General features: G+C 49.8%; 1 long non-coding RNA gene across 1 annotated transcript in view; it reads right to left on the reverse strand.

The window, feature by feature from the left end:
• Positions 1-12702: 12702 nt before the first annotated feature.
• The window catches only part of LOC121133345, a 2268-nt gene continuing 656 nt past the window's right edge, over positions 12703-14314 (reverse strand). The window contains exons 1-2 of the long non-coding RNA XR_005870181.1: positions 13847-14314; positions 12703-13720 (exon numbers count right to left, since the gene is read on the reverse strand). The exon at positions 13847-14314 is cut by the window's right edge and continues 656 nt beyond it. This is a non-coding gene — a long non-coding RNA (uncharacterized LOC121133345). The remainder of the gene's footprint in view (positions 13721-13846) is intronic.

Raw genomic sequence — 14314 nt, forward strand, 5'->3', positions numbered from 1 at the left:
ATACACATTCTGTGGTTCTCACGTGTGCACAAACACACACACACGTGCACGCACACACTCACACACAAGTAAACAAATGTAAAAATCGACATAAATACCACCAGCAGATGTTTAGACCAAGAAAATACGGCACACGCACAACAGAATACGATTCATCCCTCCAAGGAAATTGACTATTGAAGTTTATCACAACCTGGATAAACCTCAAAAGTATTATGTTAAGATAAAAAAAAAACCAGGCCCAAAATACTACAGATTGTATAAGTCTGATTCCATGAAATCTCCAGGACAAAAAAAAACCTATAGAGACAAAAAAGTAGATTTTCTGGGGCGGGGGCGGGGGAAGGGGGGTTGAGGATAGAGGAAGGAGCTGAGGCAGACTCAGACAGGCAGGGATCTCCCTGAGGGACAGAGATGTGGACCATGGATGGTTGCACATGCTCACTAAGGATGTGTGTGCACATGGGGGTTGAAGTGGGGGTGCTGTGAACGAATGAGAGTTGCCTGTGAGTTCTCAGCCCCCCATTTAATCCTCATGGCAGCCAGGAGGCTGGGTCTTGTCATCATCCACAGGCACAGATAAACTGAGGCACAGGCAGGATGTTTCCTCGGGGACCTCTTCTTCCTGAGAGAGAGACAGAGACAGAGACAGAGAGAAAAGAGAGAGAGAGAGAGAGAGAGAGAGAGAGAGAGAGAGAGAGAGAGAGAGAGAGAGAGAGCTTGGAAGTCAACCCAATATCATATAACAAAGATGGGGGCTGGGCTACTGTTGGGAAGTCCTCCTTTGTGTCTATCCCACTTTCCCCAGACTGCAATGAGAGCCACACATTCCTCTGGGTCTCTGGGAGGGCAGCAGTCACCCCCAACCACGAAGCCTTCGCCCCCTCCTCTGCTGGGATTTTCAGGGAGTCAGCTCTCCTTTGTTCCCCAGCCCCCGGGGAGCGCCCTTATCCTACTACGGGGGCCAGATGAGGTTATGAGCCTGTGCCCTCCTCTCCAGGCCAGCCTGACTGGGCTAACAGCCCCGTCAATCAGGGGCAGCAGGCTCAGCAGTCAGCCTTTTATTTCCTAAATTAAAAGGGCTTGTGATTCCTGATTGAATTAAAGGTGGGAAAGTCCGTTATGAGAGCGGTGGGGAGGTTTCAATCACTGGAAACTGGAGGCAGCCAGCGTGCACGGGGTGTTGAGGTAAGAACAGACAAACTGGGGGCGATGGTGGGGCCTAGGGTACCGTCCTCTCTGTTTGAGGCTCGACCTAGTCAAAACACGATAGATGGTCTGCATGCCACCTCACAAGCCTTTGAGTGTTGCTTTGAATTAGAGAAATTTCATCTACATTCCACAGTAGACAACCTGTGCCATTGGACTAGGCGGGCTTGATTATCTGTTGTTGAAAATACTCGGAAAGTGGGTTCCTCAGTGCTCTCTCTTGAACTCCACAGTGACCTCTGGGAGACAAAAAGGGACAGTCCGTCAGCTTGTTCCTCCTGCACCTGCTGGCCCGGGTATTCCAAAGGGTTCTGGAACCAAATCCCCAGAGGTATGTCTGAGTTCCGTATACCTTCTCCTGTAGTTTCCATCTACCCTCTCCAAATGCTAATATTGCATTTTCAGGCCCCAATAGAGGACAGGCTTTTCTATTCCACGTGGCAGGTGCTGTGGCAAGACCTTAACTCATTTAATCTCCAAACCTGCTGAGTTTCCACCTAGAAACCCGGAAACTGAGGAACAGAGTAAGCCCATACTTTGTCCCGAAGAAGGAGGCTGGCTCTAAGCAGCGCTGTCAAGATGTAGAGCCCATGGTGAGCCCGGAGGTGTGGAAGTTTGATGGTCACCAGACATGGAGGCCTTGGAGCCTTGGCCGTGTGAGTCACGTGACCCCGGCGCTGAGTTCACCTGAATATGAACAACCACGTAGGCCCAGCGGCTGCTGCATGGCAGATCTAGAGACTCTGTGGAGCCACCAGTCAGGACAAGGTTGTCACTAGGTCTGTCCCATCTCCCATTTCCTCCTCCTTGCTGCTCCAGCCTACATCTCCAAGATGCTCTGCTGGACATCTCTGTCCCATAGCATTCCGCCTGCCTGCACCACCTGCAGGTTCCTCTCCTGAGGCAACGGAGCCCTGTTGCCCTGGGGGAGGGGCGCTATCTGGTCTTTGGTATCTGGAAGAGCTGTCCCTGTCAGTCCACACCACCTCCCTTAGATCACGGAGAGACTCCATCGAGAGCAACATTGAAGGACGTGGACAGTTTTCCCACACCACACCAGGACCCGAGGGCTTTGAGCCCCACAGACCCCTGCTCCATCCCCAGGGCCTTTTGGCCAGCCTAGCTGTGTCGTGTCATAACTCAAGCCACAGGAGGAGAGAGGGGTCACTCCCTGCAGTAAGTGCTGCCGGGCCTCCCGGCCGGGCTCTGGAGAAACACAGAGAAGCAATGCTCGCCTGGGCGTTGAAACGGGTAATAGCAGCAGGAAGGCAGGCAAGTAAGAGGAGGCCTTTGTCCTGAGAAGTCAAAGGCAGGTCTTCCAAAGTATGGCTGCCTGGCCTCGTGAAGAGGCCAGCTCACAGCGATCAGGACCATGGACACAAGACGTGGCCAGCACCACCAATCTCCAGGAACACTCAGGGCTTCCTGAAGGCCCATTTGCTACTCTGTATTACCTTAGACATTCTAATACAGCTTTGTGTATCATAGATCCGTGAGATAGATCCACAGATCAAACACTGGGCGGGACAGATGGCTTTGTTGGCGAAGTGCCTCCAAATGGAGGCCTGAGTTCAGATCCCCAGCACTGGGGTGGAAAAACCGGGGTGGGGTGCATATCTGTGGGCCGGGAGATCCCAGAAGCACACTAGCTACCCAGTCTAGCCATTCCGTGAACTCCAGGTTTACTGAGAGCCCCGCCTCAAACATGTATGATTAGAGAGATACAGTGGGATATGCCTGGTGTTGACCTCTGACCTCCACAAGCGTGGATACACCTGTGCACACACACCTGCATGTACTTGCTTATGCACACATATGAACATCACAATGCATACTACACACAGAGAATTAAACACGCATTAATTTAAAAATCATAAATTTATTCTAAAACAACTCTTTGGTATGGGTGTAATTTTACCATTTACTGTAAGAAAGACAAGAACGAGTTTGCATACTAATGAGATGAATGTGCTGGCTTATTTTCCACAAAGTTAAAAATCTCAGCTGAGTGTTTGATAGCACAAGACATGGAGCATGGTTAAATTTTTAGGTTGTATGTATTTGTGACCCTGTGTGCATGTATGTACCATATGTTATACCCACCGAGGCCAGGAGAGGGCGTCAGATAGATGCCCCTGAAGCTGGAGTTGCAGGCAAGTGTGAGGGGGGGGGTGCTAGGAACCGAAGAGTAGCAAGTGCCCTTAACACCAGAGCGTTTCTCAGGATGTCTGCGCGACCCATGTGGGCTCTTGGAATCAGAGCCCATGACACTGGGCTCACATAACAAGCGTTTTCACTCAGCCAGCCGCCTCTCCAGCCCCTCGGAGTTGACCTATATTTTGATTTTATAATCATCAATGCTAAGAATACTTCTTCACATAGATGCATAGGAAAATACGGCAGATACAAATTGCTGAAATTCTGTCCTGATCCTCAATGAAAATTCATTAAATATTTTTATGAAACGTAAGCCAGCAACTCTTACAGCAATTTTAAAAATCACACGTCCTAACACAGTACAGTCACTAACGTGATACATGCTGAGGGGTGATGGCAGGAGAATATTGTGTCTTCGCTTTTGCATAATTAAACCATGTTTCTGTGAAAGCAGATAGTTGTGTGTGACACAAACACCACATCCCATAATATCCAGTCGTTTGAATTAGAGCAGAGTGCTTCTGGCAGCATGCTAGGCTGCACTCAGCACACGCAGTGCATAGTGTATTGGAAATCCAAGGCTGCAGTGAGGCAGCCGGATACAGCGCATGCGAGGGAGATGGGAAGCCCTCAGATTAACCACGGCAAGGGAGACCGGAAACCCCTCGGATTCACTACATATTTGATGTCACTACCCAGCAAAAGTTTGGTCCTTGGGCATTCACAACTCTTTTTACTTTTATGATTGCCCAACTTTTTACTTTTATGATTGCCAAACTTCCCACAAACTCCCACGTTGGGTTATAAACCCTGCACGGGCTTGACCCACTTTCTGTAGCTTTGTTTTGGAGTCATGCCGCCTGAGGATACCCTCGTTTGCTTCTGAGAACTGTTCCAGGAGGTATGTCTACCTTCAGCAGAGCAAAACAGAGGCCCTGGGAAGCAGTGTCACATTGCAAGTCATAAGGACAGCAGGATACACTACCAACTGCCTCCCCCTACACACACACACACACACACACACACACACACACACACACCAGCATGTGTCCAAGTCAGGCCAGATGTTTTTGAAAGCTCCCTAGGGTATCTGTGTGGAGGAAGATGGGAACAGCAAAGGCAGAATTGCAGAGCTGAGGTAGGAGTAATGCTCATGGTAAGAGAAGGGAGACCTAGCCTTCAATATGAGGCAACCCTGTCAGCAGGACCCTAGGGCAGGGCTCTGTGCCTGGGTTAAAGTTGAGCAGGAAGACCCGGGGAAAGAGAGGACATGCTGAAGAGCTTAGATCGCGTCAGACTGAGGACTGTGAGATCCTAGGGGACCAGAGCACAGGAAGGAAAGCCATGGGGTTGCTGGGAGGGAGCAGTGTTGGCTGCTGGGCCTTTAGTGAGGTCATTAGGAAGAGAAATGGCCCAAGATCACCTTCAGGGATTTCACCTTCTCAGGGGCCAGCCTAGGAGGGACCTTATAAGGAGATAGGGGAGGAGACTGGAAGGCACTTGTCACCATGGGACCACAGAGGACAGGACAGCTCAGAAAAACCAGAAGAGAACTCCATCACACTCACCAGATTTGGGACCCAGCAAGTTGTCTGCAGAGCGTGGTCATGGGACAAGGCTTTTTCTCGGAAGTGGTCAGAGTGAGGCATCTATCTGTGTGAGCCCTGGGACCTGCCCAGCCTCCCTTTGCCATGAGGGACCTTCCAGATTTCCTCCTCAAACCCTGCCCAAGGGCTGAGAAAAGTGCTGAGCTCATTGCTTGCCCTGGGAAAGTGCTGATTCACTGTGCATGGGGGAGGGGAGGCTGGCAAGCCAGGATGGAAAAGGCCCAGCTCTGACTCAGGGCGGACCACACCTGAAACTGTTTCAGAGGCTCCCCCTGTCAACAATATCAGCATTTTGTGGGGCAGAGATGGGCCAGGGTCGGCCCCAAGAAGCAGAGAGAGGGACACAGTCCCAGAGGACACCCCAGAACATAAGCAGCAGAGTCTCCAGCAATGGAGTTCTCCAAGGGGGCCAACACTCCAGCGAGCGGATCAAGGAGGATTCCTCTGGCAAGGCGACTTAGCCCTGGGCGGAGAGGCTGGTTCAGTTTGGCTGGGTAGAGAAAGAGAGGGAAGGATGTTCCTAATAGGGGCTCCCAGCAGGAAAGCAAAAGGCCTTGTCAGCATCTGGCAAGAAACCTGCACTGGCTGGTCCTCAGGGCAGTCTAGAAGGCTCCACAGGACATGAGATTGAAGGGAAGCTGGCTGCTGGGTCACGAGAGAACTTTGAACATCCAGGGAAGAGTTTGAACTTTGTCCTGGACACTGGGGGAGCCCTCCCAGCAAGAAAGACACCATCTGTCTGGGACAGACAGCTGTGGGGAGACAGTTTGATCCTCAATAGATGGAAATGAACCCGTCACGATCTCCCATGGGGCAGCCCCACAAAAACCAGTGTGAGTTTTTTTTCTTTTTTAAATCTGGAAATTCTGCTGGGATAAAAATAGCTAAGGGCGGGGTGTCACCTGCGGCACAGGTAGGGAAAGTAGGTCATGGCTGTGGGCCACCTGGAAGGTTAGCCAGGGAGCTGAGGTTCAAATCATAGCCCACCACTAACTCTCTTCCCCCAGGCAGACCAGGCATCCATGGAGCAGGGTCTGCCGCATCCTCCTCCCCTTCTGGGGCATCCCCTCTCCCAGCTGGTGTCCAGCACCTTCTGGCACCCTTCCCAGACATCAGCAGTGCACTTCCCAGAAGAACCCAATGCTTACTTTCTTGGAGACGTTGCTTCCAAGACTCGTAATTCATTTATGAGTGTATAATCCTTTATCTCTTTATTGCTACTGTTCCCTTCCTGAGCATTTACTGAGCTCCATGCCCTGGGTAGATTTCTCCCTGATATAAGAATAACCTTCACAGACTGGAGACATGGCTCATGCTTCCTGTGCAAGCATGAGGATCTGAGTTCGGGTCCCCAGCACGCACTACAAAGCCAGGCATGGTGGTACATGCCTGTAATCCTAGGTGAATTCCTGTAGCTTACCAATTCCAGCTAGTCTTTCCAATCTGGTGACCTGGTTCAGGTTCAGTGAGAGAATATGTCCCCCCAAAGCAAGGATCGCTATAGAGACAGACGCCCCCAACAACCTCCAGCCTCCGAGTGTACATGCACAGGGATCTTTAGAGCCCTGGTCTAACCTCTGTCTACCTTGTCTATTCTCACACCTGGGGCTGAAGGAGTACTTTAGTTGGTTGCGTGCTTGCCTGACATGCAGGAGACACGGGCTTTATTCCCACCTCCCAATGGGTGTGGTAGCTCATGCCTTCAATCTCAGCACTTGGGGGAAGGAGGCAGGAGGATTGGGAGCTCAAGCTCATCTTCAACTACATACCAAATCTGAGGCTAGCCTGGGCTACATGAGACTCTGTCTCAAAAAAAAAAAAAGTAAAATTAAATGCCCAGTCAGTGGGAGCAGTGGGAAACACTCCGTTAATCCCAGCACTTGGGAGGCAGAAGTAGGTGGATCTCTATGAGTTTGAGGCCAGCCTGGTCTACAGAGTGAGTTCTAGACAGCCAAGGCTGCACAGAGAAATCCTGACTCAAAAAACCTAAATAAATGATAAAAATAAAATCTTAGAACCGAAAAGATGGATCAGCTGTTAAGAACACTGGCTGCTCTTCCAGACAATAGGGGTTTGGGTCCCAGCACCCACGTGGCAGCTCCCAATGGGCTTTAACTGCAGCTCCAGAGAGTCCCAGCTCTTCCTCTGACCTCTGCGGGCACCAGGCATGCGTGTGGTGCATATGCTTGTAATATACATACGTTCAGACGGCACACCCAGAACAAATAAAAGTAAATAGATCTTTCTTAAAATAAATAAAATTCTCGTGCAGTAAAACTTCCCCTTTTCATCTTCTTCCTCACAGTCCTGCAAATCCAAACACATGTATAGAATTGTGTAACCACCATCCGAACAATTCCCTCATCCTCAAAAACTCCCTCGTGCTACCCTTTTATGGACACACCCTCACCACACCAGTCACCCTGGCAACCGCGGATACATTTTCCATCACTGTAGTTTTTGTCTTTTCCAGACTGTCAGATAAATGAGATTATCCAGTGTGTAACCTTTTGGCTGCCTTCTCTCATTTAATAGAAATGCCTTTGAGTGCCATCCAAGTTGTCCCATGTGTCAATTGCATCCCTTTTACTGCAGAATGGTAGTCTGTTGTTGAAGGATGTGCCACGTTCTGCGAACCGTTCATCCGTTGAAAGTTGTTTGGGTTGTTTGTGGCTGTGGGCTATTACAAGCAAAGCCGCTATGAACACTTGAGGGCAAGTTTTCGTGGGAAGAAGAGTTTTCATTTCTTCTCTAGGGTAAACAACAATGGTGTGTTGCTTAACGACAGAGATATGTTCTGAGAAATGCACTGGCACACGGTCTTGTCCTTGTGAGCCCATCTATGGTGTGCTGACACAAACCTCAGTGGTAGACAGCCGGCTGCATGCCTCGGCGTGCGGTACGGCCTGGTTCCTGGAGGCCACAAACTTAACACATTCACTGAGTGGACACTGGAGGCCACAGTAATACGGTGACAGCTGAGCGTCTGAGCACACGTAACGGTAGAAAAGATACAGTGTATGTGCAGCAGAGTGTGTGAAGGGCTGGTAATGAGGCTCGGTTGGTAGAGCGCTTGCCTAGTGTGCGTGAAGCCTTGGGTTCGGTCCCTGGCACAGCACAAACCGGATGTGGTGGCACAGGTTTACAATCTCAGTGAGCCGAAGGTGAAGGCAAGAGGACCAGAGGTCAGGATCATCCTGGGCAATCTACGGAGTTCGAGACCAATCAGGCTTACATGAGACTGGCCTCAAAAAAAATTTTTAAGCTTGCCAGGCCTGGTAGCACAGGCCTATAGTCCTTGTTACTCAGGAAACTGAGGCAGGGGGATCAGAAGTACAACAACTGCCTGGGCAACCGTGTGAGTTCAAGACCAACCTGAGTAGTTTAGTGAGACTGTCAAAATAAGAAGTGGAAATAGGGCTGGGTAGAGCAAGACTCCAGGTTCAATCCCAGGACCACAAAAAGAAAAAACATGCCAAAAATCGGTTCTGGGCAGGGCACCTGTGCAGAGCATGCGGGTTGGGAAGCTATAACACAGCTCGCTGTGCTGGAGTGGAAATAAACGGGAAGACCTGGTCCACTGTCTACCCTACTGCCAACTCCAGACACTGCACACTTAGGACACGCTGCTGCTGGGGCATTTTTGCCTTAGAAACTTCTACATTCTAAAAATGTATTTCTACACGTGGGGCTCCTGGTTTAGCCCCAACTCCTGCAAACGAACTGTGTTTTGTATGATTTTGTAATGATGTTCAGCTTAAAGAAAATATTATCAAGCCTCACAAAATACTTTATAACCTTGTTCTAGAAGCAGGTTCCTGCTTGTTGGTTTTTTTTTTTTTAATCTCCATGTTACTGCCTTCTACCTCTACATCCCGTCTCATTGGCAGGTCTCTGGGGACAGTTACACAGGAGCTGTCATCTCCTAATAAGACCATCTGGGGAGCAAAAATGGTGCTGTTTTACAGTCGCTCCTTCTTAGGAGGTAGAAGAAATGTGTGCATGTCTGTGGAGGCCAGAGGCAACCTTCCATGTTGTTCCTCGGGAGTCAGCGCCTCGTTTTCTGAGACATCTCCCACTGAGCCCTGGGACTCAACAGTTTGGCTGTCCTGAGTGGTTGCCGAGTCCCAGCGATTCTCCTGCCTCCCCATTCCCAACACTAAGAATGAAAGTGTGTACAAGCATGCCCAGTGTTTGATGTGGGTGCTAGAGCTCAAACACGGGTCCCCATGCTTGCACAGCAAGCACTTTGCCAACTAAGCCCTCTCCCCAGCCCTGAAATACATTCTCTCATAACCGTAAAAGGGGCTGGGATGGCACTGAGATGGCTTAGCATGTAGGGCTCCTGACGCTGGGACCTGAGTTCAGAACCCGGAACACACATGGTGGAAGGTGCCACTTGTCTGGTGGGCTCCACAAGTTAGCCATGGTGCAGGTATCAACACACACACACACACACACACACACACACACACACACACACACACACACACGATAAACTAATAAATATTTTTAAAACCCCTTAGGAAAGGGAGGTTGCGGTGTCACACAGTTGGCAGAGTGCTTGTCTAGCATGCAGAAAACCCTGGGATCGATAACTAGCACATGCTGTGATCTCTGAACTCAGGACGTTGAGGCAGGAGGGTTAGAAGTTCAAAGTCACCCTCAGCTACATAGTGAATTTAAAAAAGCAAAAAGTTAGGGGCTGACGAGATGGCTCAGTGGTTAAGAGCACTTGATGCTTTTACAGAGGACCCAAGTTTGGTTCCTAGCACACTCGTGGTGGCTCACAACCATTCTAAATATAGCCAAACAGTGCCACCAAATGGAAACCAAATATTTAAATACCCAAGACTACAGAGGCATCTCACTCAAACCACCACATTGTGAGTGGCGGGGACACATGTGTGCCACAGCACACACGTGACGATCAGAGGACAATCTGTAGGCATTCTCCCTCTTTCTCATCACGCAGACTCTGGGAATTGAAGCCAGATTCCTCGGGCTTGATGGCAAGCATCCTCGCACGTCAAGCCATCTTGTCAACCTGTTCTGATTCATCTCTTGAAAAGGCTGCTTTCTTTGTTGAACCGCCTGTGTGTCGTCATACATATTAATCGTATCTGCGTGGATTGAATCCTGAACCTTTGCTTCTGTTTTATTGATATCTGTATCCATCTGGTTGGCAATGTCCCTCTGTCCTGGTGACAATTACAGGTTTATATCTGGGTATGAGGATACCTCCCAACTTGTTTCAGGCATTCCAATGCCTTTGTGTTTCTATTAATTATTATAATCCACCCTCTTAAATCTACCAGAAAGGATTCTGCTGAGATTTTGATTGACATGTTAAATAGATAGTTCATTTCAGGGCAGTTGACATCCTCACCTGGTCGAGTCTTCAGTCCATGGATATGGTCTATCTTCCTGCTCACTTGCATCTTCACTGACTTCTTGCAACAGCATTTTGTAGCTTTCAACATACAGGTGGTACACCTCACACTTGTCCTCTTCGTAAGATGATCACACAGCAGAATCATGCCCACACTGTAGGCCTCTGTCTTAGGGTTTCTATTGCTGTGAAATGACACCATGACCACGGCATCTTTCATAAATGTGGCCGGCCTACAGTTCAGAGGTTTCGTCCATTACCAGCACGGGGGGGGATGGCCGCACACAGGCGGACCTGGTGCTGGAGAGGAACTGAGAGTTCTACATCTGCATCCTCAGGCAGAAGGAATAGAGTGAGCCACTGGGCCTGGCTTGAGCTTCTGGAACCTCCATGTCCTCCCCCTGTGACACACCTCCTCCAACAAGGCCACACCTCCAATAATGCCACCCCCTATGAGTCTAGGGGGCCATTTCATCCAAACCGCCACAGCCACCATGTCCACTGAGCTTTCGGGGGCCTGCCTGGCATGTAGCAAGCCTCGCCAGTGTCTCTGAACGGGACCATTCTACATTTATCATTTTCACTGAGGAGCAGTTCCTTCTGAGTACAGATTCTTCCCCTTGCCTCATGGAGGAGAATGTCAAGCTTTGAAACGGCAGTATGACAAACATTCTTCTGTTTTGCCCCAGACTTTCCCCCACCCTGATGTATATACTGTGGTGGTTTGTAGTTGTTTGTTTTTCACTCTTTGCTCTTTGGGGGCCCACCCCCCAGTTCCCAAATAAATACACAGAGACTTATTCTTTCTTATGAATGCCCAACCTTAGCTTGACTTGTTTCTAGCCAGCTTTTCTTAATTTAAATTATCCCATCTAACTTTTGCCTCTGGACTTCTACCTTTTTCTATGCTATACTCGTGTCTTTATGTCTTACTCTGTTGCTGGCTGGGTGGCTGGGTGGCCAGGTGGTTGGGTGGCCGGGTGGCCGGGTGGCCAGGTGGCCGGGTGGCCGGGTGGTTGGGTGGCTGGGTGGCTGGGTGGCCGGGTGGCTGTCCCCTGATGTCCTGTCTCTTTCTTTTACTCCTCCCCTCTTCTCTCTTCTCCTATTTGTTCTCTCAGCATGCTAGTCCCGCCTATCCTTTCTCCTGCCTAGCTATTGGCCGTTCAGCTCTTTATTAGACCAATCAGGTGTTTTAGACAGGCAAAGAAACACAGCTTCCCAGAGTTAAACAAATGCAGTATAAAAGAATGCAACACATCTCTGCATCACTAGACTAATATTCCACAGCACAAACAGATGTAACACATCTTACTAATATTCTACAACAATGGTTATTTTTCTGTTGCTCTGACTCATGGCTAAGGCAACTTGTAGAAGGCTGGAGAGAGCTCAACAGTTAGGAGCAAGGAGGACTGCTCTTTCAGGTGACCCAAGTGTGGCTGCCAGCACCCACACCAGTCACTCACGAACACCTGTAACTCCTGCTCCAGGGGAATCTAACACCTTCTCCTGGCCTCTGTGGGCACCTACATGTATGTAGCATTCACTCACTAGTCAAACACACACACATTAATAGAAACAATGCAAATAAATCCTTTTTGATAAAGGAAAATGAGGAGGTGGGGGCGGGGAGTTTACCTGGGCCTATGGGTCCAGGGGGTAAGATTTGATCGTGGTGGGAAGGCAGTTGGAGCAGGAAGCTGAGGGCTCACATCTTCAGCTTCAGACACAAAGCAGAGCAAACTGGCAGCCGGAGCAAGGCTCTGAACCCTGAATCCCCCCCACCCTCCCGCCCCCCCACCCCCGCCAACAACACACTTCCTCCAGCAAGGCTGCACCGCCCAAGTATCTCCAAACAGTGCCACCAACTGGAGACCAGATGTTCAGATACCTACAGGGGGCACTTCTCTTTCAAACCAACATGCATACAGTGTAAACACGCTCCCTCTGAGTGTGAACCAGACTCGTGAATCCAGTGAGATACCCCTTTCATTGGATTGTGCTCACATCCATGCTGTGGAAAACAGCCCTGTAGGAGATAACAGCGGCCTCAGAAGTTAAGGCCCTCTGTCCCAGGACTATGAAGAATGTAGGAGTAGACCCCAAGTCTCTGGTGACCCTGCGCAGAGAGCATAGCTGCTCAGCACACAGACTTCTGACCTACCAAGATGACAGCTAAAATAACAAAAGCCACTACCTGCATCCACGGGGTCTGTCTGTGGGTTCAATCAAGTGCAGATCAAAGGTAAGTCAGCAAAAGAAATCACATCTGTGCAGAACATGCACAGACCACTTCTTTCCTGTCATTATCCCCTAAATGACACAGTACAACAACTGTTGACATCATAACAACTGCGTATTATTATAAGTAATCTAGAGATAATTCAAAGTATATGGGAGGAATTGTGTAAGACATATGTGAATGCTGTGCCATTTTCTTTAAGAGACTCGAGTATCCGAAGTACTTGAGAGATCCTGGAACCAAGCGAGGGACAGCTATAACTCTTATGAGGGTGGCTGGGCATGTTAGTGTGTGGGAAGCCAAAGTACAGGCCTCGGCACTACATGCCTGTCTTCCAGAACCAAGGTCGTCCATGGCTATGCAGTGAGTTCGAGGCCAGCCTGGGCCACACAGGACTCTGTCTTAAAGCAAAGCAAAGTGGCAATGTCCTTTCCCAGAGTCTGGCTGCCAAGTGCTTACTTCCCATCACATATATTTTTTTTCCAGTTGTCTTCTTAGGGGGATGGCATAAGAGCCTTCTCTGTGCCTTTCCTTTGGTTTGGGTTTTCAGTTTGGATCCCAGGTTTACAGACTCCTTGGTCCATGGCAATCCTATTAATGGTCTGGGCCCTGCCCGCTTCTGTTGGCACTGTTTAGTTACATTGGTCAACTCATGTAATGAAAGTTCATAAACCCATCACCCAGAACAACGGCCCATCCTTCACTCCAGCCCGTCTCTAACTCTGCCCTGGGCTCCATCTGTAGTAACGGCTGTCTTAATCCCAGGCCCACATTCCCTTACTTAACACTTCATATAACTTAATTACATGCATATGAATTCCATAAAATTAAGATTTCATATTCAGGGTTTTTAACCTTATTCAAAAGTGTCATGCAGCAAACCATCCCTTGGGACCTTTTCATCTTGGTTTCCTGTTGCCAGATCCATCCCACTGTGGCATGTTAGGCGGGGACACTCGTTTTTGACCGCTGTCTAACATTTCACCACATGACCATAGCCACAGCTCATTCATCCTCTCCGCCGCTGATGGGTACTGGGGCAGGCTCCGGATTCTTCCAGAGTGAACAATACTGCTCTGAGCGATTTTCATCCGAGGCTCCTGGTTCAGCACTCTGCTTAAATAAACCAGGGTGAGCGGGTTATGTATCGCCACCAGAAAAGAAACAGGTCCTTCAGGAAACGTCTCATGGGGCGGGGGGTGGGGGGGTGGGAGGGGGGGCGCCCTTGACTGCACTCACCCAACAACGGGTCCACGTACAGGCTTCCACGCCCAACACCCAACCCGGGACTGTGGAGCAAGAAGGAACATCTACTACCATCAGAGAGTTTCAACATCCTGAGCTCGTGGTAAGGAAGCGAGTGACCACAAGCAGCTCGCTCTGAGCTGTGGGCAGGGCTGGAGCCCCGGAGCGTCTCTCTGTGCACTTGGGATGGACCATCCGAGAAAGTCACCCCCACTCCTTAGCCCCACTCCCATGCCAGATGGAGGGTGTGTGGTGGCCGTGAGGACCGCGACAAGTGGTCCAAATGGGACCCCTGCCCTGTCGGACTTCTCTGGGGACCCTGGCTGAGTCACCAACCTCTGTGAGGCCAGAATGTCCTTACAGAGCCCCAAGGAGGTGCACACCCAGTGAGATAAGAGGTCTGACATCCTTTGGATTGGAGGGAAAGTTCGAGAGGGCAGGGAGCCCGAGAATAGCCCCACA

Source organism: Mesocricetus auratus, unplaced genomic scaffold, assembly GCF_017639785.1.
Source record: "Mesocricetus auratus isolate SY011 unplaced genomic scaffold, BCM_Maur_2.0 Super-Scaffold_100021, whole genome shotgun sequence".
NCBI lineage: Eukaryota > Metazoa > Chordata > Mammalia > Rodentia > Cricetidae > Mesocricetus > Mesocricetus auratus.